The sequence below is a fragment of the Peromyscus californicus genome, unplaced genomic scaffold, assembly GCF_007827085.1.
Source record: "Peromyscus californicus insignis strain IS unplaced genomic scaffold, ASM782708v3 Scaffold_17__1_contigs__length_78620276, whole genome shotgun sequence".
NCBI lineage: Eukaryota > Metazoa > Chordata > Mammalia > Rodentia > Cricetidae > Peromyscus > Peromyscus californicus.
In genome coordinates this window covers 45,216,206-45,242,663 of record NW_026294469.1, presented here as the reverse complement: position 1 = coordinate 45,242,663, position 26,458 = coordinate 45,216,206, and positions in this window count along the sequence as shown.

Sequence of the window (26,458 nt, the reverse complement as noted above, 5' to 3'; positions counted from 1 at the left end):
TTCCCTTTGGTAAACAATTGCCCTTAGGATGGACCTTTTTTTCTGTGAAAATAATACTTATTCTGTACCCCTCCCCCACCGGATATAAGGGCTTGTGTTGGATAGGATGTGTTCCACCTATTTTACTCAGCAAATCTTTATAGTCTGTTCTATAGTCTATAGAATCACAAGAGCTCTTCCTGAAAATTGCGGTGATTCCTTCCATCTATTAGATCCCACTACAGTTGCTGCTACCGAGGCCTTTGTGTTACCTGTCCCAGGGCTTGTTGTTGGACACAAAGGGAAGATTCTACGATAGCCTGTCTAATTTCAAAAACTACTAATATTGCAGCAAAAATATTAGCAGAAATTAATCAAGAAATAGGGGAACTGAGAACAACTGTTCTTCAAAATAGAACTGCTATAGATTACGGGTTACTCAGACACAATCTTGGTTGTTAGCAATTTTCAGGAATGTGCTGTTTTAGTATCTCTGTTTTCTCTCCCACTATTGACAACCGAATTGAAGATTTAGGTAAGAAATAGACAAAATCTCTCAAACAGGTTTAGACTGGCCAATATGGCTAATGTGGTTCGTCCCCTTCCTCGGCCCTCTAATATTACCTCTACTGGCTGTCCTAATCAGGTCCTGTGCCCTCCAATGTGCCACTAGTTTGATCACCTGTCAGATAAACAACTCCAGAATCATTGCTGCTCAATGATATTATTAAAACATCCCCCTCCTGAAGATTTGACAGGAAAACATAAGTCACGGGTGAATGAGGAACCTACCTGACTCGGTTTTGAAGGCAGGAGCCATTATGCTGTGTTGTTAAAAAATAAGTTTCTGTTTACTGAGTGTCTCTCTGTTTCCTGGAACCTGACCTTCCTCAACTCATAGCCTTGACTTGTTTTTGAGAATACCCTTCACCCTCCATGACCCTCCGTGAACTCTCCCTAATCATGTAGTGACCATATGATTTTTTTGTTTTTTAGATTTTTTTCCTGTATTTCCTTATTGCCCCCTTGTCTCTCCTCTGTAAAACTACTCATGATTTTACTCCTTAAAGGGGGTCTAAGAAATGGATTGGGGGCTGGCCTCTTTAATCCAACATAAGAGGCAGTTGCTGGTCAGTTCTTGGTGCACCCCAATTTAAAAAAAAAATCAAGCTTGCTTCAAATTTGGCTCAAAGTGTGTCAGTGGTCTTTGGCTGGAACCCCCAGCTCCCTCCTGCTTGATCTGGAAAGCTCCACTCCTCTCTCTCCAAAAGCTGCCCTCTCAGAGAATCTCCAACACTGGCAGCTAGGGAGGCTCCTCCCCTGAAGTTGCCAGCTGCCCAAGACTCTACCTAAAGTGCTCAGCTTTTGACCATACTTGGGCACAAATCCACCTTGTGGAGGACACGTCATCATCCCTCGCCTACAGGGTATATAAGATCCCTGCTTTAGTTCAGGCCTGTGACTTCTCTACCCCATTCTTTGGGGCAGGAGGCCTCACCCAGAAGTTGCTTTGCTCAAATAAATCTGTTCTTTTACTTTTTCAATTTGGCTTAATCTGGCCTACTGCTTCAGTGGAGAAACCTATTATCAAGCTACAGAAAACCTATTAGTCTTAATCTCACTGTTGGGATTAACATCTTATCAGATACACAATTTGGAAAACTATAAATTTTATAAAGAAACAATTTGTGGGGTCTAGGGTATAGCTTAGTGTGTAGAATTCATGCCTGCTATGCATAAAGCTTTGCATTTGATCCCCAGCACTACATAAAACAGGTGTGGTGTGGGGGTCCACAGAGACCCCAGCTAGTGGCTTATTTTCATCTTGACTCAAGGTCAGAGAGTCCAAGCTTGTTTTCTCCTGCAAGGCTGCATAATAGGATGTTTTGGCCAAAGGCATGGTTACCAGGTGTCTTATACTTCAAGGCCTATTTAAGGATACTTTGCCTTGTACTTTGAACCGTGATGTTCGTGTGCCCATGTCACGAGACCCCCAAGCAAGACCACCACAGAGCCAATATCTGATGCAAGTACAAAGGAGTGAAGAGTGAAGAGTTTTTAAAAGGGAAAGCTGCAAGCTAGGAGGTTCAAGCCTTTGCGTTTCAGGATCATATTTCAGTTAACAGGGACATTTAGCCCAGAGAAGAACTTCGGAAGACAAAACACCTTTGGAGACTCTCCCAGTACTATTGGAAACTTTGATGGATTAAGCCTTTGTTTTAGCTTCAGAACTATTTCTTGGCCAGCAGCCTACCCACCCTGGGGAGGTGGGATCGCCTTGACCGGATCTTAGCTGGGTGTTTATGTCTCTGGAACTTGATTCAGCTTTTATCTTAGTATTGCTATAAATGAGGTTTTTCTTTAAAATGGAGTTTGTCTTGCTCTCTCAACGTCCTTCAAGGGGGAAGGTCTTTTTGCCCCCCCCCCTTGCTTTGGGTATTTAAAGGCTGTGAGTAATAAAACTTGTACCTGTGGTATTGACGCAGAAGAAGCTATCCTGTGTCTCTGTCTTTTTCTTCACCTATGTCTGTATTTCATAGCTATCGTTTCCCAATTCCACACTCCCCCCTTCAGAACCGTTCAACAGGTGGAGCGGGACTTGACAGTGTGGTGGCACACATCTGTAATCCCAGCCTTTGGAGGTAGAGGCAAAAGGATCAGGTTCCAGATCATCCTTGTTTACATGATGAGTTCAAGAGCAATGTGGGATACAGGAGACTTTGAAAAACAAAACCAGGACAGAAAGAAAGAAACCACTGGACTTCAGTGCAGGGCCTTGCATACACTAAGTACAGGCCATACCTCTGAGCTATACCTCCAATTCCAGAAAGCCATTCTTAACCATAACATTTATAAAAATGTAGACTTCTACAAATATTAGAGTTACCAAAATAAGAAAGAAAACAAATTACACCAAAAAAAAAGAAATGAAATTATAAAGACAGGAAATCAAAAAGAATCAACAAAACTAAGACCAGATGTGACAGTCATATGAAAAAAATGGAAATGTGCTTGAAGTCCCATCTGGAAACAGAGAGATCTCCAGATCGGATCACAGAGCAACAATTCAAACTGTAACGTATATGAAAGAAAAACACTTTGGGTCACAAAGGATGTCAGAGTCACAAAGGATGAAAATAAAAAGATGGACAGAAGACATCTTAGTATCAGGCAAAAGTGATTCGTGGGGAAAAAGCAGGAGATAAGACCAAGGATGGACACTGCCCTTGCTAGTCTTTGTCAGCTTGTCACACGCTAGGGTCATCTGGAAGAGGAACCTCGGTTGAGAAAAAGCCTCCATCAGATGGGCCTGTAGGCAAATTTGTAGGGCATTTTCTTGATTAACGATTGATGTATAAGGGCCCAGTTCACTGTACGGGGTACCATCCGTAGGCAGATGGTCCTGGGCTGTATAAGGAGACAGGCTGAGTAAGCCACAGAAAGCAAGCCAGTAAACAGCTTTCCTCTGTGTACTCTTCTTCACTTCCGGCCTCCAGGTTCCTGCTTGGGTCCTTACCCTGACTTCCCTCAACGATAGACTGTGACTGGGACATGTAAGCCAAACAAACCCTTTCTTTCCCAGGTTGTCTTTGGTCATGATCTTCATCACAACAATAGAAACCTAACCGGGACAGGCACTGATAATATTAAATGGTATGATTGGCAATAATGACAAAAAACCTATAGACATGTATATGCATATTATATATAGCAATACAGTCCAAGATCAGAAATGACCGCAGACACACAAAAAAAGTAGACACTCTTTCATTAGGGGGTTTTATTTTGTATGACTGGGTCCAAGTCAGATTAAGTAAACAAAAATGGAAAGTAAAATAGTTAGGGGTTGTGGAGTGGGAGGGGGACGGGGAGGTGTACATAACATAGGGGAAGCCGGGTGATGCTTCATGTCTCCTTGGTGTAAGATTCCAACGGCTGAAAACTAGACCATTTTAAAAATGGCACTAGGAAAATGGAGTCTGTGACGTTGGCATAACGCCTTGGTTATATCCCTGCAAAATGCATAAAGAGGGTTCATTCTCCTCTGCCTGATATAAAATGCATTAATTATTCTGAGGATTTTGCCAATTTCTCCTAAATTCAGTTGCTTCGTTTATTGTTTAATACAATAGTTTTTGCACATATCTATCTCAGGAGCAAATGTCACTTCTTTCTCTACTTGTCGCTGTTCTTTGAAGACAGTCTTAATTTATATGTGTGTGTGTGTACATACACACACATAATATATATATGTATATATGTATGTATATATATATATATATATATATATATATATATATAGAGAGAGAGAGAGAGAGAGAGAGAGAGAGAGAGAGAGGTAGAGAGAGGAGAAAGAGAGAGATAGCCTGCTTATATTTATTTACTTACTCAAGACAGGGTTTCTCCATGTACCTCTGACTGCCCTGGAACTTATTCTGTAGACCAGGCTGTCCTGGAACTCAGAGATCCACCCGAGTGTTGGGATTAAAGGAGTGTGCCACCATGTCTGGCACTATGTTCTATTTATTTTTCAGGCAGGCTGTTGCTATAACACACCCTAGTTTGAACTCACGAATGTCCTGCTCAGTCTCCTGAGTGCTGGGATTACGGGTATGTGCTAGCTCATCCAGATTTTATAGCTGCTATAAAGTCTTTGGTTGTTCCTCACAAGACAGTGTGGAACTGTAATTCTTAGAGCAATAACCTTGGCTTTGCAAATATCCATTTTATATCTTTCTGCTTTGCTTCCAAAGCTTTCTATGTAGATAATAACTTCTATTTTCAGTGCCAAAGCATACTACCATCTTCTCTACCACATTAAAAAAAGGCAGTTAAACTCCACATATACAGAACAAGCAATAAAACCTGTTAATATTGTCATCTGGCCAAAAGTCATTATAAATACCCATCAGGTATTTTAAAATGCAGAAGAAGAAAAGTGTGACTTAGAATCTCAGGCTGAGGATCAATCCTTGGGTGCACATGAGGGATGGAAGGATCAACTTGTGCAAGTTGTCCTCTGATCTCCACATATCCCCAGTAACATGCATGCAATACGCACGCACGCATACACACACACACACACACACACACACACACACACACACACACACACACAATGGTTGCTTCCGTGTGACATGCACACACACATACAGGCACACACAACAAATAAGTTGCTGAAAGCTGCAAAAATATATGAAGTAGGAATTCAGCTGATTATGGCAAAGCTACACCTGGAGGAGTTAAGCACTCTTCCAGAGGATGAGGCCAAGGCTCAAGGAGTCTTGGTGATATTGGCTTTTGATTATCAGCCATTTCCTGCTATGAATTTCTCATGTGCTGTTGTAGCTTTTCCATAATTTATTGGGCACCATTTCCTCTCTACTAATGAAATATTTAGATAACCTTCTGAGCTGACAGCTATACACAGCCAGAACCCCAGTTCAAGCCTTTCTCTAATTATCGTCATTAGCAGCATCTGGCCAGGACCATCCCCAGATGGGGGAAAGTTTCTTATCAGAGATACCTCTGTATTCTCTAAGAACAGAATTAAGCATCCAGACTATCTGTTTGAGAAGGCCTGGTGGATATGCTAATTAAGCTTAACTTTCTCCTTTCCAAAGTCTTATCTCTAGTTTTAGATGCACCCTTAACAATTAACTCAGAACTAAAGGGTTCCTACTTACAGGTACTTCTAGCTGTGACGTAAGTTGCCTAGCCAAGTTGCCTAGCGACTGAGCACACTTCCCCCGCCCTGCCAGGAATGGCAGGAGCAGAGATAGCTTGGAGAGATAAGGGCCAAAGGGATAAAAGGCAGTTTAATTTTCAGAGACAGGATAGAGAAGAAAAATGAGAACAGAAGAACTAGATGAGTAAGAACTGGAGGGAAATGAACTGAGATGGGAAGAACTACATTGGAGGTTTTCTCCTTCTTCTCTTCCTTCTTCTATTTGTTTGCATGCCAGGGATTAAATCCAGAAACCTGTTCATGCCAACACATGGGATGCTTTTTAAAAATAATTATATCTATCATTCCTTCCTTCCTTCCTTCCTTCCTTCCTTCTTTCCTTCCTTCCTTCCTTCCTTCCTTTCTTCCTGCCCTCCTTCCCTCCCTCCCTCTCTCCCTTTCTCTCTCTCTTTCTTTCTTTCTTTCTTTCTTTCTTTCTTTCTTTCTTTCTTTTGTGTGTGTGTGTGTGTGTGTGTGTGTGTGTGTGTGTGTGTGTGTGTGTGTCTCCTCATGGTGCACGTGAGGAGGTTGGGGGACAACGTTTGGAAGTTAGTACTCCTCTTCCACCATGTGGGTTCCAGGGATTGAACTCACGTCGGCAGGGTTGGCAGCAAGAGCCTTAACCTGATGAGCCGTATCATTGGCCCTACACCAGTGATTTTTAAGACTATGAATGACTACAAGTTGGGCATGGTTCACAGGCTGAGACCCTGGTCACTTAGTAAGTAAGGCAGGAGGATGGTAACTATAGGACTGTCCGTGCTACTTAGTGAGATCTCTCTCAAAGGTGGGGACAGGAGGGTCTTAAGAAGCATGCCAGGAGTGGAAGTCACCTGCCTGTCATCCCATCACTCCAAAGACAGGCAACATTACAAGTTCTAGGCCAGCCTGCAGCACTCTGACTCAAAGCTGAACCAAGCCAATCCAAACCCAACCCAAACAGCAACAAAGTACCAAGGATGGCGTGTAACTCAATGGTAGAACACTTGCTTAAGCATCCCCAAGGTCCTGGGTTCAGTCTCCCACAACACACACAAAGGTTTCTGAAGCAGCATCTTCTAGTACAATCTCTCTCACAGGAGGCGTGGAGGGCTCGTCTGTGAACATGATTATTGCTAGAAGTGATTTAGAAATGAGTGTCAGACACAAGTTTGTTTTGATCGCAGGAGAAACAAATAATGCGAGCCAATTTCTTTATGTCCAACCTGACCAGAAGCTCAGTTAATTATAGGATTATTAATTGGGGGTAAGTTTATATAACAATAAAGGAGACTGCCACCGAAAAAAAAAGAATGTGTGCCATGTCCCCACTCTGAAACATACCAAGTTGCACTGGGCTTTCTTTTACATAGCTGCAGTTAATGCTCTAGTCTGTCATCTATAAAATGCTATGGATGGGGAAATTACAAGGTAGAAGTATCATCTGATGCAATAATAATGCAGCCAATAAAACATAAGAAAGTTGAGGCCTGGTCTTCCCACCAATTATAGAAATATAGAGGAGGGTTGTAATGTGCCAGATGCTGGTTTTGTTTCTTTCTTTAATTTTTTTTCAGGATTTGTTGTAATGGTGTGTGTGTGTGTGTGTGTGTGTGTGTGTGTGTGTGTGTGTGTGTGTGTGAGAGGGAGAGAGAGAGAGAGAGAGAGAGAGAGAGAGAGAGAGAGAGAGAGAGAGAGAGAGAGAGGAGAATGTTAGATCCCTTGTTAAAGTTATAGGCATTTGTGAGCCGCATGATGTGGGGTGGGTGCCGGGATCCGAACTCAGGTTCTCTGACAGAGCAGTAAGCAGTCTTAACTGCTGAACCATAGTCTTTCTGATGCTGTGGAATGTCACATGGAGTTTTACACTTTCACCATTGGATACATGTTTATGTACTTACTATCCGCTGCTCAGAAACAAAAATATTCAAGGCATAATGGGATAAATTCACAGAGTCTATTTAATGATCAAAGGAATTTAGTTGGGGATAAACTCACAAACACCAGAGATTTATTGTAGGATCTGAGAAAACTGAACTATGTCTCACACTGAACGGCTTGGTCCAAGATCTCAGCATCCAGAACCTCTAGGTAGCCAACAGGGGAGAGGCATAAGTGCATCCCAGGTCTTAAGGTGTAACAGCGACAGCTGCCATCCCCGGTGGCCACGCCCCAGAGGCAGGTACCTCAAGGTCATAGGCAGGTGTAACAGCTACAGCTGCCTCATTAGGGGTGGTGCTTCAGGGCTTAAACAGCTCCCACTACAATGGCAGACTTAGACTAGAAAAATACTTAGCTTTATATCCTCTTCATAACTATTGCTCGTTTCCTGCTTTCAATCCTTCCTTATCCCCTCTTCTAAATCTGATAATTAGGAAAGAAACACATGGGAGGCAGAGGGAGCTGGATCTCTGTGAGTTTCAGGATGGCCAGAGCTGCATACCAAGACCCTGTCTTAAATGCACAAGGAAAGGATGATACCAAACCAATTCTCTGTCTCTGTGTCTATGTGTCTCTCTGTCTCTCTACCTCTCTGTCTCTCTCGTCTTCTTGTGGCTCTGGCTTGGAACTGAGGGTGACCTTGAACCTCTGACCTTCCTGCATCTGCCTCCATTGTACTAGAATTACAGGCATCCACCACCATGCCCCACTGGGGGTGGCACACAGATCCCCCTGCATGCTATGGCATCACTCTGAGCTTCATCGCCATCCCTCAACCTACTTTTAAAATGTAATGGACTCAAATTAAATGTAGCTAAGAATATACAGCTAAAATTAGATTAAGTGGAGCTTTTAAAATATAATGCTGAGTTACTTGGTTAAGGGCAGTGGATACATTTACTTATTCTCTTTCCCCGTCTGTCAGGGTGGGGGGCAGGGGTGCTGAGGGAATTGAAGGATCTTTTGGGTGAGACAGGAGAGCAAAGAGCTCAGACTAGCCAGAGCAGATGATTCTAAAAGAGCACTACCCCCCCACACACACCCAAGGACACTTTCAAAATGGGGGAGGGGGGTCCCTCAGGATCCGTCTTCTATGATTCCAGAGAAGTGTCCTGGCTCCTTACCCACCACAGCTGTTCTATTTTGTTATTTTTCAACAAATTTAAAGATACCTGCCCAGATCGTGTGGAGGGCTCAGGAACCAACCCTGATGATATGTTAGTGAGAATTGCCATCCCCTGGGAGCTACAGTCTGCCCAGAGGTAGCTGCAGGCCAATGGCTGACTGTCTGCAGGAATTGGGATGCCAAGTTCTGCTTCCTTGTCTCAGTCAGGGACAATGTGGAAGGACTATCCTAACCTGAGAACCCACCGCGGGACTGTAGAGCAGGCTGAGGGCTCAGCTGCAATGACGTCACAGGTCAGCTTCCCTCCGTGCCCAGGTCAGCTCTTGCTTCTGTAGGCATGTCTATGGAGGTCACTTGACCATAAGCCTTCTGCACTCGGTTTTGACTCAGAGTGCGTTTTCTACAATTTCCATCCAAAATTTTTGGTTAAAAAGAAAAAATGAAAACAGAGGCTCCTCGCACGTTTCTTTCACTGGTTTCTTCCCGGTGTCCGTCATCGTTATCAGCCTGCGATTTGTCCTTACCACACAAATATAAACAGACGCATACGTTCCATCTCTTTTAGTTTTTACACAAATGATAGTTTACAAACCCTTCTGCATTTTACTTTTTTTTTTTTTGCTTTGGATCATATATTTATCTCTTAATAATATAGCTTGCACAGTTGTCTTATTATTTTTAATGGATGTTTACAGTGGTTATATCATGCTTTATCTAACCATCACTCAATTATTATTGTATATATAAGCTGTTTGCATCTTTGGTATTACATACTATGAGGCATTAAACAGCGTTCTGTGCATATTTGTCTTTTCAGATATGTGTGATTACATCTCCAGAGTATATATCTAGAAGCTGAATTGCTTGATCAAAGGGTGTATGTACTATGATAATGATAGAGGCCCCGGGGGTGGAGTGTGCCTAGAATGCAGGCTAGGCCCTGGGTTCCATAAACAATAATAATGTTGATGAGAGGTGCTGCCAACTTGCTCTCCATAAAAGCTGAAAAATAAGAGTACCTCAGCCGATGCCCTGAGTGACTAATGTTTTTGACTTTTATCAGTCTGATGAGGAAGAAGCTGCCTCATCATAGCTTTCACTTGCATTTGGGGCAACACTGAGTGTTTCATGCTTAAAAAGCATTGTAATTATTTCACATATGTGAATACATGTATGAACTGTCTCTTCAGATCCATTGCCCTTTCTACTACTGAGTTGTTGCTATTGTTTATTTGTTTATAGTAACCTTTTAATCAGAATCCTATATTATAAACTACAGTGCTGCTCACAGTTTGTGATCTATATTTAGATTCTGTTTGTGGAGGATTTTGCTGTGATTTGTGTTTATGTGTATCTTACTGCGAGGCTCACCCAGTGTTGCCCAGTCAGATCTCAAAGTTATGATTCTCGTCCAATCTCTTGAGCAGCTGGGGTTAAAAAGAACGTGCCACCACACCCAACAGTTTTGTTTTCTTTTCCTTTTTGAGATGAGGACTCATTGTGCAGCTCATCCTGGCCTTGAACTCATGATTCTCCTAATTCAGCCTCCCATGTAGCTGGAACTACAGGTGTGAGAACCCACAGCAAGCTTGTTACTGTTATGCCCAGATCGCGGGGATCCCCAAAAGACCACCACAGAGACCAAATCCTGTATGTAAAAGCAAAGAGCCTTTATTCAAGCTTGGAGCTTGGTCTCTCTGTCTGTCCGATGCAGCAGTGAGGTCAGAGAGCCCCAAGATCAGGCAGGGTAGGGTTTTTATCATAGTAGAGGTTGGGGTAAAGGGATTTCTAGGATTCAGGACCCTGATTGGCTGACATCTGTCTGGGGGTATCAGCAAAAAGGAGAAATAAGTGTGTGCTAGGCTCAAGGACATCTGGCCATCTTATCTAACCTTATCCAATGGTTGGAACGTTTGGGGTTAGGTACTTCCCCATCCCTGGCCCATCCCTGGCCCATCCCTGAGTGGTGTCAGTTTATGGCTTTTCCTGGATCCGGGTGCTACCTACCAGTCAGCTTGTCACAGAAGCTGTGTCTAGGCTTCTAACCTGTCCTGGCAGCTGTGTGGTGAAGCTGTTTGCCTGCCCCCCATTCCCCCCTTCACAAGTACCAATGACAGGATCCAATCATAGGTCCTGCCTGTTCGGGAGCTCAAGGGGATGGTAATGGTGTTAATATTCTGACCCACCCCTTGAGGCCACGCTGCATCCTGACATAAAGGAAAAACTTCTCCCCTTCCTCTCTCTCTCCACTCTCATGAGGTGTGCACCCCCCAACCCCTCTCTCTCTCTCCCTGTCTTTCTCTTTATCTCTCTATTATAATAAACTTATTTCTGCACGAATGCAGTGTCTGGGTTGTGAATGTCCACCCGCAGCCCCACCTCCATGCCCGCATGGCGTGCCCCCCCCCCACAGCCCACCGCTGCATCTGTCCAGCATGCCAGCATATTTCCCGGCACACTCGGGATATCCTTGGGGTTCCCTGCTGTGGGATGGTCTGTATGTCAAATGTGTTGCTGATTGGTCAATAAATAAATCACTGATTGGCCCGTGGCCAGGCAGGAAGTATAGGCGGGACAAGGAGGAGAATAAAGCTGGGAAGTGGAAGGCTGAGTGAGAGAGACACTGCCAGCCGCCACGATGAGAAACAGCATGTGAAGATGCCGGTAAGCTATGAGCCATGTGGCAAGGTATAGATTAATAGAAATGGATTAATTTAAGCTGTAAGAACAGTTAGCAAGAAGCCTGCCACGGCCATACAGTTTGTAACCAATATAAGTCACTGTGTTTACTTGGTTGGGTCTGACGGCTGTGGGACTGGCAGGTGAGAGAGATTTGTCCTGACTGTGGGCCAGGCAGGAAAACTCTAGCAACAGTTCCCCGTGCAATATATCATAAGATTGGTGCTAGTGACTCAGCAGAGGTCCCTCTGGCGCATTTCTCCTGCCGGCCAGCAGTCTGAGACACTCTGGGAGCCTTGGAACCTTCAACACTCACTTCATCCAACACCAGCAGAATCGGTAAGCCCCAGCCCTTCCTTAGGTAAGCCTCCCTTTTGGCCATTTTCTCACAACTGAGGATTTGCTTGTCTCTGGATTGGGGTGCTGGCACCACGTGTCTTTCCAGCTTTAAGCCCTTTGCCCTCCCCCCCCCATTCCCTGTGCGAGGGCATGTGGGCGTGGCCTGTGCCCATTCAATTCCACGGCCCATAGCCTTTGTTACAATGGTCCATTGACTACCGTGAGCTGTTCGTTGGCCCTCGCGGACCCTCTGGGACACTGGAGGTCAGTCTGCTGGGCCTTGTGCCTCCCCATAGGAGATGTGCCTATGGCCCTTCACCCCCAACACTGCCATGGCTTGGGTTTATTCCTCTGTGGCTGCTTGCACCGTGCTGCAGCCTGGGGTGGGGGGTGGGGTCCCTCTCTCCTGCCCAGCTGCACTGCTGCTTTGTTTCCCCGTTCCCCTCCAAAGCACCACCTCCGAGCTCCAATGCATCAACCGTAAAAGTTTCTCAGGAAAACTTTTCCCTGTCTTTCTCTCACAAAGTCTATTTCCTATAGGCAAATGTAAATGTATGATTGATAGGACCATCTATATTTCTTTCTGAATGACTTTTAAATGCTTCAGTTTACCTGTTCCTTATCTGCTCAGTTTATTTTGGGGGGGAAAAAAAACTACATGAACACATGGTCAGGCACCATATTTGATAGGGACGATCACATGGTCTGGCCACACCATCTATTTTTTTTTTTTTTTTTGGTTTTTTTTGAGACAGGGTTTCTCTGTGTAGCTTTGCGCCTTTCCTGGAACTCACTTGGTAGCCCAGGCTGGCCTCGAACTCACAGCGATCCGCCTGGCTCTGCCTCCCGAGTGCTGGGATTAAAGGCGTGCGCCACCACCGCCCGGCCCCTGGCCACACCATCTTAAATAAGGTCAAAACAGATATGTCATATGGCCTCACCACCATCTTTACTAAGGGCAGCATGTGTCACTCCCTGTCTGTGGTTCAAGCATGTGTGGGGCACCTGGCACTCAGGCATTATTTTACCATTATTTCATGGGCTGAGAAAAGTCCTACCTTCTTTGCTTGGCGTTCCCCAGCTGCTGCTCTCAGGCTTGGGTAGGCAGGGCCCGGAGCCCCATCCTCCCCACATGCTGTCGATATAACCAACTTGCCAGCTCATTTCATTGCCTGGCTCAGTTGTGGGCAGGGGCAGCACACTTCTGTGCTAGGATAATGTAGCAATAGTAATGCTTAAGAAATTTTAAATCTTTAAAAAATGCCATGTACTTTATTCTTGATATTGCAAGAAGACATTTGAGAGATCTTGAACCTTTCCTTGGGAGCAGTTTTTAGGACATGATTCAGGATATAAATACCAGTTATACACACTTTTTAACACAAATCTGTAATTCTGCTAGAACTCAAGGGCTTTCTGCAGATACCCGTTGTCTGCTCTTCTATGATATGGATTTCAGTACTGATTGGTAATAATGAATTTATCTAAAATTTTTATTTCCTTTTATAAAATAAAAATTCATATAAGCTTCAGAGGATCAAAAGAAGCCATTGGATCCAATTCACAGAGGTCAAATGAGCTCCAGATAAATGAGTTTCCTCACCTGTCTATTCCTGAGGATGGTATTTCTCTCCCTCCTGGTCTCCCTTTCCAAATCACTAAGACCATGAGCCAAAAGGTTCCAAATAAGTTCATAAATTTTAACTCCCATCTCTAGTCCATATTTAAGCAGGATGGCAGAAATGTCAAATCAGCAGTTGTGGACCACAACCTGCAGCACTTTCCCTGCTGCGAATGCCAGCAGAGACTCTTGTCTGTGTGATGTGGTCCAGCCCAGCCCATTGTAATTGTTCTCTGTCTCTACAGCCAGGTCAGATGACCACATACTTCTGATAAAATACTCCATTGCCTGGGTTCTCTCCTTACCTTTAACTAACCAGAGTCCTGACCACCTGGACCCTGTTTCAGCTTGAAGCTCCTATGGAGAATACATCGTCCTGTGCTCCCTGTTCCCAGGACAGGCTGGAGGGCTAGGTTAGGCATGGAACCCCTGGTACAGAGTCCACCAAGAGGGTCCTTTTCCTTTTCTCAGAGGGTCCTTTTCTCAGAGTTGGGCTATACCCTAACTCACAAGCCCTTTTTCTCCTGTTCCCATTTGGCCTTGGGATCTTTCCCCTGTCACTCTTCTTCACCTTCTCAGGAGACAGCTTAAGAAATAATTATTTCTATATAAGTCATTCAGGATTATAATCTGGCAATACTCAAAGATCAGCCCCCTGTCCGTGCTAACTTTATTAAGCTGTAACTAACTGGAAAACCTCTATATTCAGATTTAAGTCATATATATGCTCTCAAAGTTATAAATACATCTAACAGATTTTGTTCCCCCAGTCCTCAAACACCTGTAGAGATCTGAGAATATGGCATTTAATATAAAACCTTTTTATGATAAAGAGGCATGTCAGCTTCTGGCAGCATCCTGTATCTCCTCCAAGAAGACGGATGGCCGCAGAAGAACTTCCACTTGGAAACTCATGGCAAGGCCAGCCATGCAGCGAGAAGCTGAGATCCTGCCCAGACTGTGAATAAGTGGAACAATGGAGGACCGATTGCCCATACTGCAAAGTCAAGGTGGGTCAGTCTCCCCAAATTTCTACTCCACAGAAAAAAATCTGTCAGATCTTCTGGGCCTATCAGCTGAACAAGTGCTGCCTTTGGGGCTTCTGCCCTGCCCCCAACGACCACAGAGAGACTTGATATTGCTGCCTAGGTAGCTGGAAAGCTGTCTCACTTCTTAAATTTATCCTTCTCAGATCTGATAATGTTTGATGACTAGGGTATCAGTTTAACAGCCCCAATCCCAAGATTATATGTGTGTGTGCATGTGCATGTACGTGTGCGTGTGCGTGTGCGTGTGCGTGTGCGTGTGTGTGTGTGTGTGTGTGTGTGTGTGTGTGTGTGTGTGTGTGTATGTGTGTGTGTATGCTTTGCAATTACAGACAGGTATGCCTCATTCACAGACTTCATGGTACAGGATAGACTTGTTTTAGATATCACTCCAGAGGTTCAAAATTTTAATACTGATAAATGCAGCTTTGATAAACTGATAGAACATTGACTGCAAAGAGTTCTTAAGAGTCCTTAAATGCATTTTTAATCCTTTTGCCATGATATAAATCCATTCCAGCTATCTTACAGATACCTACAGGCTCCTGGGAAAAGTTTTGCTACTGCATCAAGAAATCTGGTCTGATGAAAACTAACAATCTCTGGAGCCCATTTTTGACCCCACCTATTTTTGAGCATATTTTGCAGATTCATTGTTCCCTCCTGACCTCCAGAGAAATAGCAGATGCTATGGCTTCTATACTTCTGATTTGGCATACCATTTCCCCCCAAGTTCCTGGACCACCACTGCTGCAACCTGCCTCCTCAGCTCCCTCAAGGAACGTTCCTGAGATCTGCTGTGTTCTGGTAGAAGCTCCACCTCAACACCCCTCCCCGCAATCTCTCTCTCCTCAACCTGCTTCCTCAAAGCCCACCAAAAGCAGCCCCTCCCTGGGGCTGCTCAAGACCACAGCTACAGGTTACTTAAGGCCTGGTAGCCATATTTGCCATGTGACCCTTCCCTTGCCTTCCCAAGGGTCACTCAAGATTGATTTGCTCTGTTCATCAAACCTGGCTTTATTAATTCAGTTTGATTTGGCTTAATACATCAACAGTGATGGAACCGAGCAACTGGGGATTTAAAACTTATCAGAAATGCCCTGACAAAACCTGCTCAGGGAGGCAGAGGCAGGTGGATCTCTGTGAGTTCAAGGACAACCTGGTCTACAGAGTAAGTTCCAGGACAGCCAAGGCTACACAGAGAAACCCTGCTTCAGAAAACCAGAGGGGTGGGGGGAAGCTCAGGGAGAAAGGATTTATTCTGAGCTCAGTTTCAGGTTACTGTCCCCATAGCAGGGAAGTGGAAGCAGCAGGAAACTGAAGCAGTGGGTCACATGATAGCCAAGGTCAAGAGCCAAGAGAGTATAAATTCACACAGGCTTATGCTCAGCTCACTTTCTCCATTCTTAAAAAGGCCAAGGCCTGACTGGTGGAATGGTACCACCCACATGCAGGGTGGATGTACCCACCTCACAGGCAACTCATCCAGGCAATTCCTCACTGAAACTCTCTTACCAGGAGACTCTAGACTGTGTCGAGTTGATAATTAAAGTGACCACAGTACACTTTAATGTTTGGAAAGGCTCGAGCTCTTCCAGGTAGCTGTATTTGAGCAGGTTTGTGAAATTAATTTGAGAAAATTAATGCTGGGAAATGCAAATTTAGCTTAATTTAGGGAGCATTAAGGGTAATGTTATACTTAAATATATGTGCAATAAAGAAACAGAAGAGGGGCTGGAGAGATGGCTCAGCGGTTAGGAGCACTGACTGTTCTTCCAGAGGACCCAGGTTCAATTCCCAGCACCCACATGGCAGCTCACAACTGTCTGTAACTCCAGTTCCAGGGGACCCAACACTCATGGCAAAACACCAATGCACATAAAATAAAAATAAATTACTTTTAAAAAAAGAAACAGAAGAGATGAGTGGAAATTAATATACTGGCAAATAGTTCTGAAATGACTGTTATGCTTACTATAACGTCAAGATACATGGGAGCTGTCTGCATCAAAGCCAAACATATAGCATCATACAGAGGGCCTGAGCTAAGTGATGATGGCTTCCGAAAGGAATGACATGGAGAACCTGATGCATGCTGACTGGACTCAAACTAGCAAGTGATTGGTTGCAGAAAAGAAAGAAAAGATGGATGATGTTGGCATTCAAAGTGTGGCCCAAATAAACACCTAAGTCTCATGTACAGGATGTCATACCTTAGCAGCGTGACCTGGGTGCTGTTAGTTGCTTATGGAAATACTTATTTCCACCCTAGAAGGTCTCCTGTAGGTGTCTGGAGAGATTCTGGGATGGTTCCTCAGCAACGAAAGCCAGAGATGCCTTAGCGCTACGCTCCTCCTTTTATACTAGTGATTGGAGTATAAGGGAAGAACATCCCTGCAGTGGGGACCCAGGTCTGCAGCAAGTAGAGAAGAGTGAAACGTGTGGCCAAGAGGCTGAAGAAGGCTTGAGACGTAGCTCAGTGATAAAGAGTTTGCGTAGCATGCTTGAGGCCCTGGGTTTGATGGACCGACCTACACCTGAGCATGCGCACTGCGCATGCATGTAAGGACTAAAGGATCTTTGAGTTTTCTGTACCTGTATTTTATGAGTTACCATTGCTCATACAGCACATGACCTCTACAATTTGAGAAGAATTAGCATAGCTATTAAGCAAGGCTTGATCTAATAGCCAGTAGCTCTTCAGACTGTTGGAGATGGCTCAGCACCCTTCGCTGTGGGAAAGTCAATCCAGAGAAAACACGCATGTTATAGAATGGGAAATGCACAAGGAGCCAGGAAAAGGTCAAAAAAAACCCTTTCTCATGTGTATTTGACCTAAGTTTCTTATACAAACCACATGCAACCTAAAGCCTTGCTGTGACTGCAAAAACAAACCTGTGCTTCTGAGACGCAGATTATCAGTGATGGCATGCGGAAAATTTTCTTTTACTAATTGTATGTTTTTCTAAAGGAGTTTCTTCAGTTTGCTCTTTTTTTTTTTTTTTTGGCAGATCATTACTGATACCTGCAAATATGATTTTATTGGAACACCACCATGCCCGCTTGTTTGTAAAGGAAACAACACCTCACTCAGCTTGTAGTTTGATGATGGGTCCACTCTTAGCCTGGACTGTACATCAGTGACATGCTCCTGGCCAGGTGCCTTGGCCGATTCTGGCATTGCCAAACAGCCGTTTCCCACTGGGCTTTCTTGGCTCTCATTAAGACTTCTCTGAAGCATAAATCATACCCAATTACTACCTTAATTGAACAGAATATTGGAACTCCCAGTCAACTTAGCTTTCCTCTGGCACCAAAAGCCATGATCATAGTCTCTTTGGCTCATCTCCTAATGTTAAAGTCCAATCATAAAAGATACCCAGTGACCAAAAGGTTTGTGTATTATAGGGTAAGTCTGTGCATTATTTAGCATGCTGAAGCTTTGCATTTCCCATCTTCCTAGCTGTTGGAAACTGCTGCAACACATTAAAACAACTCTATTTTAATATAACACAGAGAATCATGAAATACAGGCAAGGGATGAGGGGATGGCTTGGCGAACAGAAGCACTAGCCTTGCAAGCCTCATGGCTTGAGTTTGATCCTAAACCCACGTACAAAGCCAGGTGCAATAGTATACATCTTCAATCAGAGCACTCCTGTGAAGCGTGATCCTAGTTGGTCTTAATAATAAAAACCCAGAGTCAGATACCGGGGTAAAACCTGAAAGATCAGAGAAGCAAGGGAGCGGCCACAGTCACCTCTTCCCTCTCCGACTCCTCAGACCGAAAAGGGCCAAGCTCCTCTCTCCGCCCCTCCTTATCACTTCCTCTCTCTGCCCAGCCATATCACTTCCTGTCTCCTGTCTGTGCAGACCTCCAGACCTCTATGGTTAACTAGTGGCTAGCTCCACCCTCTGATCTTCAGGCAAGCTTTATTTGTCAGAACACAAAATATCACAACACTCCTGCAGTGAGTGAAAGGTAAAAAACAGGAAAACTGGCAAGAAGCTCATGGCCATCTAGCCTGGAGTACATAGTACAGGCAGAAATGGGCCAGCTTGCTTAGAGTACATAGTACAGGGACAGAAACAAGAGACTGCCTCAACAAGGTTAAAAGCAAAACAGACTCCCAAAAGCTGTTCTTGAACCTACACACACACACACACACACACACACACACACACACACACACACACTCACACACTCACACACTCACACACACACACACACTAAATAACATTTAAATATGTGTATATACCTATAAGTATGTACATATATCCACACATATATATGCTAGAAAAGGTCCTTGGAAGTCATATTGTTCCCTTTTACATGTAATTTTGCAACTGATGAGACTGAAGCTAAGCAAGACAATTTTTTAAAAGATTCGTTTATTTTATGTTTATGGGCATTTTGCCCACGTATATGTCTACGCACCAGTATGGGATCCTGTGAGACTATGGTTATAGAGGGCGGTGAGCCACCATGTGACTGTGGGGAGTTGAACTCAAGACCTCTGGAAGAGCAGCCAGTGATCGTAAACATGGAACCATCTCTCTAGCCCAAAGATAAAATTTATTGAAACCAGGTGTGGTGGTATTGTGTTCCCCAAAATATTGTGCACCCTAATAAACTTATCTGGGGTCAGAGACAGAACAGCCACTAGATACAAAGGCTAGAAAATGGTGGCACTCACACCTTTAATCCTAGCATTTCAGAGGTAGAAATCCCTCTGGATCTCTGTGAGTTCAAGGCCACATTGGAAATGGCCAGGAATGGTGACACACGCCTTTAATCCCAGAAAGCGAGCCTTTAATCCCAGGGAGTGGTGGTAGAAAGCAGAAAGATATATAAGGCATGAGAACCAGAAACTAGAAGCATTTGGCTGGTTAAGCTTTCAGGTTTCCAGCAGCACAGTTCAGCTGAGAGCCATTCGGATATGAGGACACAGAGGCTTCCAGTCTGAGGAAACAAGACCAGCTGAGAAGTTGGCCAGGTGAACTTAGCTGTGACTTGTTCTGTCTCTCTGACCATCCAGCATTTCACCCCAATAACTGGCCCCAGGTTTGATTTTATTAATAAGAACTGTTAAGATTCATGCTACAACCAGGGACTGGAGAGATGGCTGAGTGGCTAAGAGCACAGGCTGCTCTTCCAGAGGACCTGTGTTCAATTCCCAGCATACACATGGTAATTCACAACGATCTGTAACTTCAGTTCCAGGGGATTCAATGCCCTCTTCTGGCTTCTGAAGCTACCAAGCATATACATGGCACACATGCACACATTCAAACAAAACATCCATACCCATAAACTAAAATTATAATTAAAAAAAGATTTAAAGTAGACCCTATAGCAGGCTGGGAGAGAAACTAAGATTGAAATCCAGTTTCTCTGACCCAGTGGCCTTTGACCTCTACTATGTATGCTATAGGAGAATAAAGAGATTTGCAATGTAGCTCTCAAGTGAAATGACTCCTAATCCAATCAGTGACTTCTCAGGCATTGTGGCAGAGATTCTGTATCAGAAGGTATCTAGGGAGCATCAGGCTGACTTCCTAGAACATCGCTCATCCCTTAGAGGTCACAGGTTAGAGTAGGACCCGTTACCATGACAACTTCTAAGCTAGTGGCTAAACACAACACACATTTATTTGCTACTCGTACCAGCTTGGATGCTCCTGGCTTATGACAGCCTTCTATATAATGGTTGAGGAACTCGGAATCTCCCTATTTCCGGCTTCCACACCTTTGCCAATAGGAAGAGGCTATGGAAAGAATCGGCATAGAAGCCTTCTTAGTCCTTCTGACTTTGGAAAAATACATTTCATGAATTACGCTGTTCAACACTCTTCATGTGTCCTCATCACACCGGGAGAGTCTGGGAGATACAGTCTGTGACTGACCACTGACTTTGTGAACTTGGGAATGGCAAGCACAAAAGTTTGGGGAGTCCTCCCAGAAGCAAGGGGGCTGGACCAATACCCTTGCATCAGTTACCAGTCCCAGGGAATCTATGAGTGGGGAGCGCAGCAACTTTCCAGCTGTATCTGGTACAGACAGCTCCCCTCGGCCCAGTGTTAGCACCCTGGGAGGAGCATCCCATCCAGTGCAAGCCAGCCTGGGAAGATGATTCAGCAGGGCCGAAGCAGCATCTGGTCCAGTCAAACATTTGCACCACTCAGCTCCAATCATCTCTCATGGTAATGTCACTCCATCTGGTGTCTAATCTGCCAGGATTCTGATGGGTACACTTTCTGAGTACTCATGAAAGGAGGGTTAGTGCAATAAACTTAAACACCCTGAATGGTTTGTTGCAGCTGGTCCTGAGTCGAGGATAAATACAATCATCCTCAGGATGAATGGTCGCTTGTTGGCCGCGTGACAGGCTCTGATGGAGTCTCTTTGCTTACACAAGTGGCTGGTTGATTTCTCAAAGGACCGTCCTCTATGGAGGGCCGGGCATTGCTCTTCCTCACTGATGGTTACAAGCACAGTAGCGGCATTAACCATATCAGCTTTGCTGGGAGTCCGTGCTGTTGAACTCATTCATCGCTCCTTTTGCTATTCTGTTCCTAAGGCAACTGTGTAAGAACTGGAGCGGCTGAGGCCAGAAGCTAGTTGAAACCTTCTAGGTGATAGTTCCATAATTTTTAATTTTAAAAAATTATTTTATGTATTTAGGTGTTTTGCCTGAGTATGTGTCTGTACACCAAATGCATGCCTGGTGCCCACAGAGGCTAGAAAACAGCATTGGATGCCTTGGGACTGGAGGTACGTACAGGTGGTTGTGAGTCACTATGTCTGTTCTGGGAATCAAACCCGGATCCTCTGGAAGAGCAACTGGTGCTCTTAACTGCTAGCTCTTAAACTCCAGTCCTCTGTTTTCTGACTCTTGGTTTTTGTCTCATCTACCGTGGTTGGTTAATTTTGATGTGTGTTAGTGATACTCTTAAAAAATATTATATTTAGCCGGGCGGTGGTGACGCATGCCTTTAATCCCAGCACTTGGGAGGCAGAGCCAGGCGGATCTCTGTGAGTCTGAGGCCAGCCTGGGCTACAGAGTGAGTTCCAGGACAGGTGCAAAGCTATACAGACAAACCCTGTCTAGAGAAAAAAAAGTCTCTCTCTCTCTCTCTCTCTAAATACTGCCATCTTGGTGGCCAGTCCATTCTTGCTCGGTATCACAGACCCACTCACGTACTGGTTCTTCCAATCATCATGATTCCTCCAACGGTGCTCTCCCCATGCCCATCATTGGTCAGGCCCATGATCCCTTTTATTGGAACGGTTTCCTCCCTCCCACGGAGACTAACAAGGAGTCCCACCTGAAGTTCCAGCTCCACTGTCCTCCTGCCCTCTATCTTTCTCTTGCGATGTTCAAAAACAAGTACTCCACCGCTGAGCAAAACTCCTTACCCAGCCTTGCGCTTTTCTCTTAGTGGTTGGAGACACAGGGCACAATATCTCCAGAGAGGAGATGTCCTGGAGTGTACCCGAACACTGGAACCTTGGAAACTTCACTAGTATAGCAGGCTCCTTCAGGTTTTTTTTAGGGGTTATCTTCCATTTGTACTGCATGTGTCTTGGCAGCATTCCAGAGAACTGGTCATTTTTTCTTTCTCACCAGGTTCATCCTGATATCAACAGGACTGACCAATGTAAATGTCTATGGAATGTCGATACGATCCTTTTGGGTATTTGTTTGTTTGTGTTTTGAAACAGTATCTTGTTACGTAGCCAAGACTGCCCTCCAATTGACCATCCTCTTCCCTCAACCTCAGTGTTGGGGTTACAGTTTATCCCCATGTACCCAGCACCGAGTTTTGCTTCTTGGTTGGTTCAGCCCAAAGCATCTGGGGAAACTTAGAGAGAACCAGCCAAGGTCACTGAATCTCCACATCTCTTTCTCTTAGGCCACCCAGACAACCCTTGCTCATTATAACACTGAGCTGAACATGCCGAGGCGTTCTTGTCCAGTGTTCTTGTCCACTTGGAACTGGTGCTTTTGTCCTTGAAGTGAGCATGTTTGTGAATGTGCCCACCATCTTTCTTTTTAAAAAATGTTTTATGTTATGGGTATGATGTTTTGCCTCTTTGTATATCTGTAAACCACATTTGCGCCTAGTGTCCTTGGAGGCCATAAAGAGGGGATCCCCTGGAATTACAGATAGTTGTGAGCCACCTTGTGGGTGTTAGAAACTGAACCCAGGTCCTTTGCAGGAGCAACAAGTGCTCTTAACTGCTGAGCCATGTCTCCCAACCTCTTTTTAAACTATGATCTCAAACTGAGCATGCTCCAAATATGTATCTTAAGTTGAGCATGCTCAGAAATGTGCCCAGCCCTAACATGCCTTCCTACACCAATATATAGAGATTCTTCAAATAAACTCCCATTCTTCCTTATTTCAGGGAGAGCATTGCTTTGCAAAGAACCCCAACAATACAGTAAATAATAACAATACAACTACCTGAAATAAACACAACATGACTGCAGACAATATATCTCTCTCTAGTCTTTTATCTACTGGTTATGTGTTTCAGCTTTGCGCCCCCCCAAGGCAAGATGTGAACAACCGCATTCAGTCACACCGTGACTAATAGTGGGGACATTAACATAGTTCCAAACCAAAGTCATAAACACACTGAATGAAAAATAGATAAATAAAAGGAGCACCCGACGGCTCCTCGGTATGGTGGAGGAGAAAGTTTATTGTAGACAAAAGGAGAGCAGAGTTAAGAGGCAGGGGCATCTGGGAGAGTCCAGAGTGGACATGACCCTGAACCATGAAGGGAGAGAGGGGAATCAGATGCAGCAGCCATGAGGCCAAAGGTACAAAAGGGACGAGTAACCAAACCGTCTGGGTTATGTAGGGAAGAGCCTCTTGGAGAAGGGCAACCCAGCCCCTGGGCTGGAGAGTTTAGGGTAGGGGCGGGATATGCCAGCCATACCCTGTAACAGGTGGGGACTGAGGGATGCTGGGAGAACCTGGAGGCAAGGTCCAGCTTTGATATGCTTGTTACCTAGGCACCTCAGCCATTTGTCCCAGGATTTGAGACTTAACACAGACAAGTATCCATTCTTTGTAAACGCAGCTATTTGTTATCTAGCTGTCTAATGGGAATTGCAAAGATCAGACTTACAGCAGAATTATCAGGTTAAAGTCGACGCTTCTCTGTTCTAGTAAAGATGTTGCATCTAGCGCGGGAAGTCCAGTTAGGACTGAGAGTGGATTGGATTGCTTCTGGGCTCTGTGTTCTGCCACACTGCCTTGCACTTTGTAGAAATCGGGCTATTCGATGAAATGGATATATGTGGGAATCACTGTCTCTATATCCCTTAGGCTTTGGGAATTATATTAATATCCACCGTTCTACCCAGGATTCAACACTGTCTTCAGTTCTTGCTATTTAGCTGCTTTTAGTTTCAAGTTTATGTCTGGAAATGACCACAGATTCACAAGGCGTTGAAAACCACCGCGCCCAAGCAGTCCTGTGGACCCAGTGTCTATATCCCCCATGTCTCCAATGCCAGAGCCAATGCACCTTCACGATTCGATGCAGCTTCTGTCAATCACATTTCATCCCAGTGAACCACAGAGGAATCAGTTACTTGCCTCATTGGTGTGGCAAAAACAGCTCATGAAGGAAGGGTTCGCATTGGCTCGCAGTTCCAGGGGATACTGTCCACCACGACTGAACGATAATAAGACAGCAGGAGGTGGTTGCTCATGTTGCATCTGCTGTTGTGAAGTAGAGAGGCATGAATGCTAGCTCTCAGGCCGCTTTCTACCTTTTTGTTTTGTTTTTCGAGACAGAGTTTCTCTGGGTAACAGCCTGGATGTTCTGAAACTCGCTCTGTAGACTAGGCTGGCCTCGAACTCCCAGAGATTCACTTGTCTCTGCCTCCAAGTGCTAGGATTAAAGGTGTGTTCTCCTTTTTATTACAGCTCAGGAAACCGCACCCGCTCCCATCCATGGAATGGTGTCACCCACAATTAAAGTGGGTCTTCTTACCTCAGTCGACCTAATTATCTAGATGGTCTCTCATAGACATGCTCAGAGGTTTGTCTCTAGGTGATTATAGATTGCCACATTTGATGATCAGTACTAGCCAGTACCATGAGCAGGCATTTTAGCAATTACAGACTAACCATAGCTCACCCACCACAGATGTTGGGGTTCTCACCGCCATCTAGTGGATGAATGATGCAATGCTTCAGAAGCACGTCTATCACCAGATGCTGCTCCATGTGAGCGGAGCCTCAGGTGAAGAAGCTGAAGAGATGGCTCATTAGTCCAGATTCCCGGTAGTCACACGGAAACTTACAACCCTCTCTCCAGTTCCAGGGGATGCTCTCTTCTGGCCTCCGCAGTACCAAACATGCATGCAGCACACAGATATGCACATATACATGCATGCAAAACACCCATACACACAAAATAAAATAACTTTTTTAAACTTAAATACGAGCGGGGGAGGCAGAGACAGGTGGATCTCTGTGAGTTCGAGGCCAGCCTGGTCCACAAAGAGAGTTCCAGACAGTCAGGCTGTTACACAGAGAAACCCTGTCTCCCCCCAAAAAAACAACATAACAACAACAAACCCCCCAAAACCAAACAAAACCAAAACCTTAAACAAAAAAGAACTTGGGGTAGGAATTTTTGCATCTGTGATTCCAAAGGAGAAACTTTTCTGTAGCTGGAGTTTTCCTGCCTGGCCCACAGTCAGGACAAATCTCTCTCACCCGCCAGTCCCAAGCCGCTCAAACCCGATCAAGTAAACATAGAGACTTATATTGGTTACAAACTGTATGGCCGTGGCAGGCTTCTTGCTAACTGTTCTTACAGCTTAAATTAATCCATTTCCATTAATCTATACCTTGCCACATGGCTCGTGGCTTACCAGCATCTTCACATGCTGTTTCTCATCATGGCGGCTGGCAGTATCTCTCTCTCAGCCTTCCACTTCCCAGCTCTATTCTCCTCCTTGTCCCGCCTATACTTCCTGCCTGGCCACGGGCCAATCAGTGATTTATTTATTGACCAATCAGCAACACACTTGACATACAGACCATCCCACAGCACTTTTCACTGAGGTGAAAGGTGAAGAAATCCAGACTCCAATGAACTAAGCCTAAGGCAATCCGAGAGTAAGAACTGCACTCGAGTGTCCTCCCCATGAGGCTGCTGTCCTCCTCCATCAGTTCGTCTTTACCAAGACCTCCTCTGGGAGCCAGCCATAGCCTTTCAGACATTGGCTCCAGAAGCACTTCCACCGTCCTTCATACAATGACAGAGGCCTGGGCCCCGGCAGTCAGCAGCAGTTCCACAATTGGAGGCTATGCAGAGTCTGGAGAAGGGGATCTGGACAGGGCAGCCAACATCAGGCACTCCGCTTCCCAAAGAAGACAGACTTCACTATAAAAAACTGAATGACAAGAAGAGGGCAGCTATGTGCGGGACTCGGGGTAGCTCCGGGATGGGGACAATGTTAGCATGTGTGACATCCAAAAAGAAGGACAACGTGGGTGGAATGTGAAGAAGGCGGAGCCGGGCCAGGCTGGGCTTGCAAACGAGACAGAGTATAAGGTAAGACTAGCTGGCTTTCCCTTGGGGGCACACTGATAAAGTGATTTAGTTCCTATGTTAATGAATAATTTATACAGGGAATCACTTCTCTTTAATAATCGGTGGAACGAGGGCCATAGTATTAATTTGATGGGCACTAAGACACAGGGAAATTTGAGTTCATGACCTGGTTGGATCTGCTGTTTCGACTTACATTGAAACTACTCATCCACACATCAGCGCGTAGCTCATTCCAAATGTATCAGATCTTAGCTGTTGCTGCTCTCATGAATTTTTATGAGATTACAAAGCAAGTCCAGCGCTGACCTTGAGTGTCTTATCTATCCTCTCTTCATTAGGCTGTGCTCGAAGGAGCCGTTCCCGAAGGAGGAAACGTATTAGTCATACTGAAACACTCCAGCACAAGAGGGGCCTGGACTTGTCACTT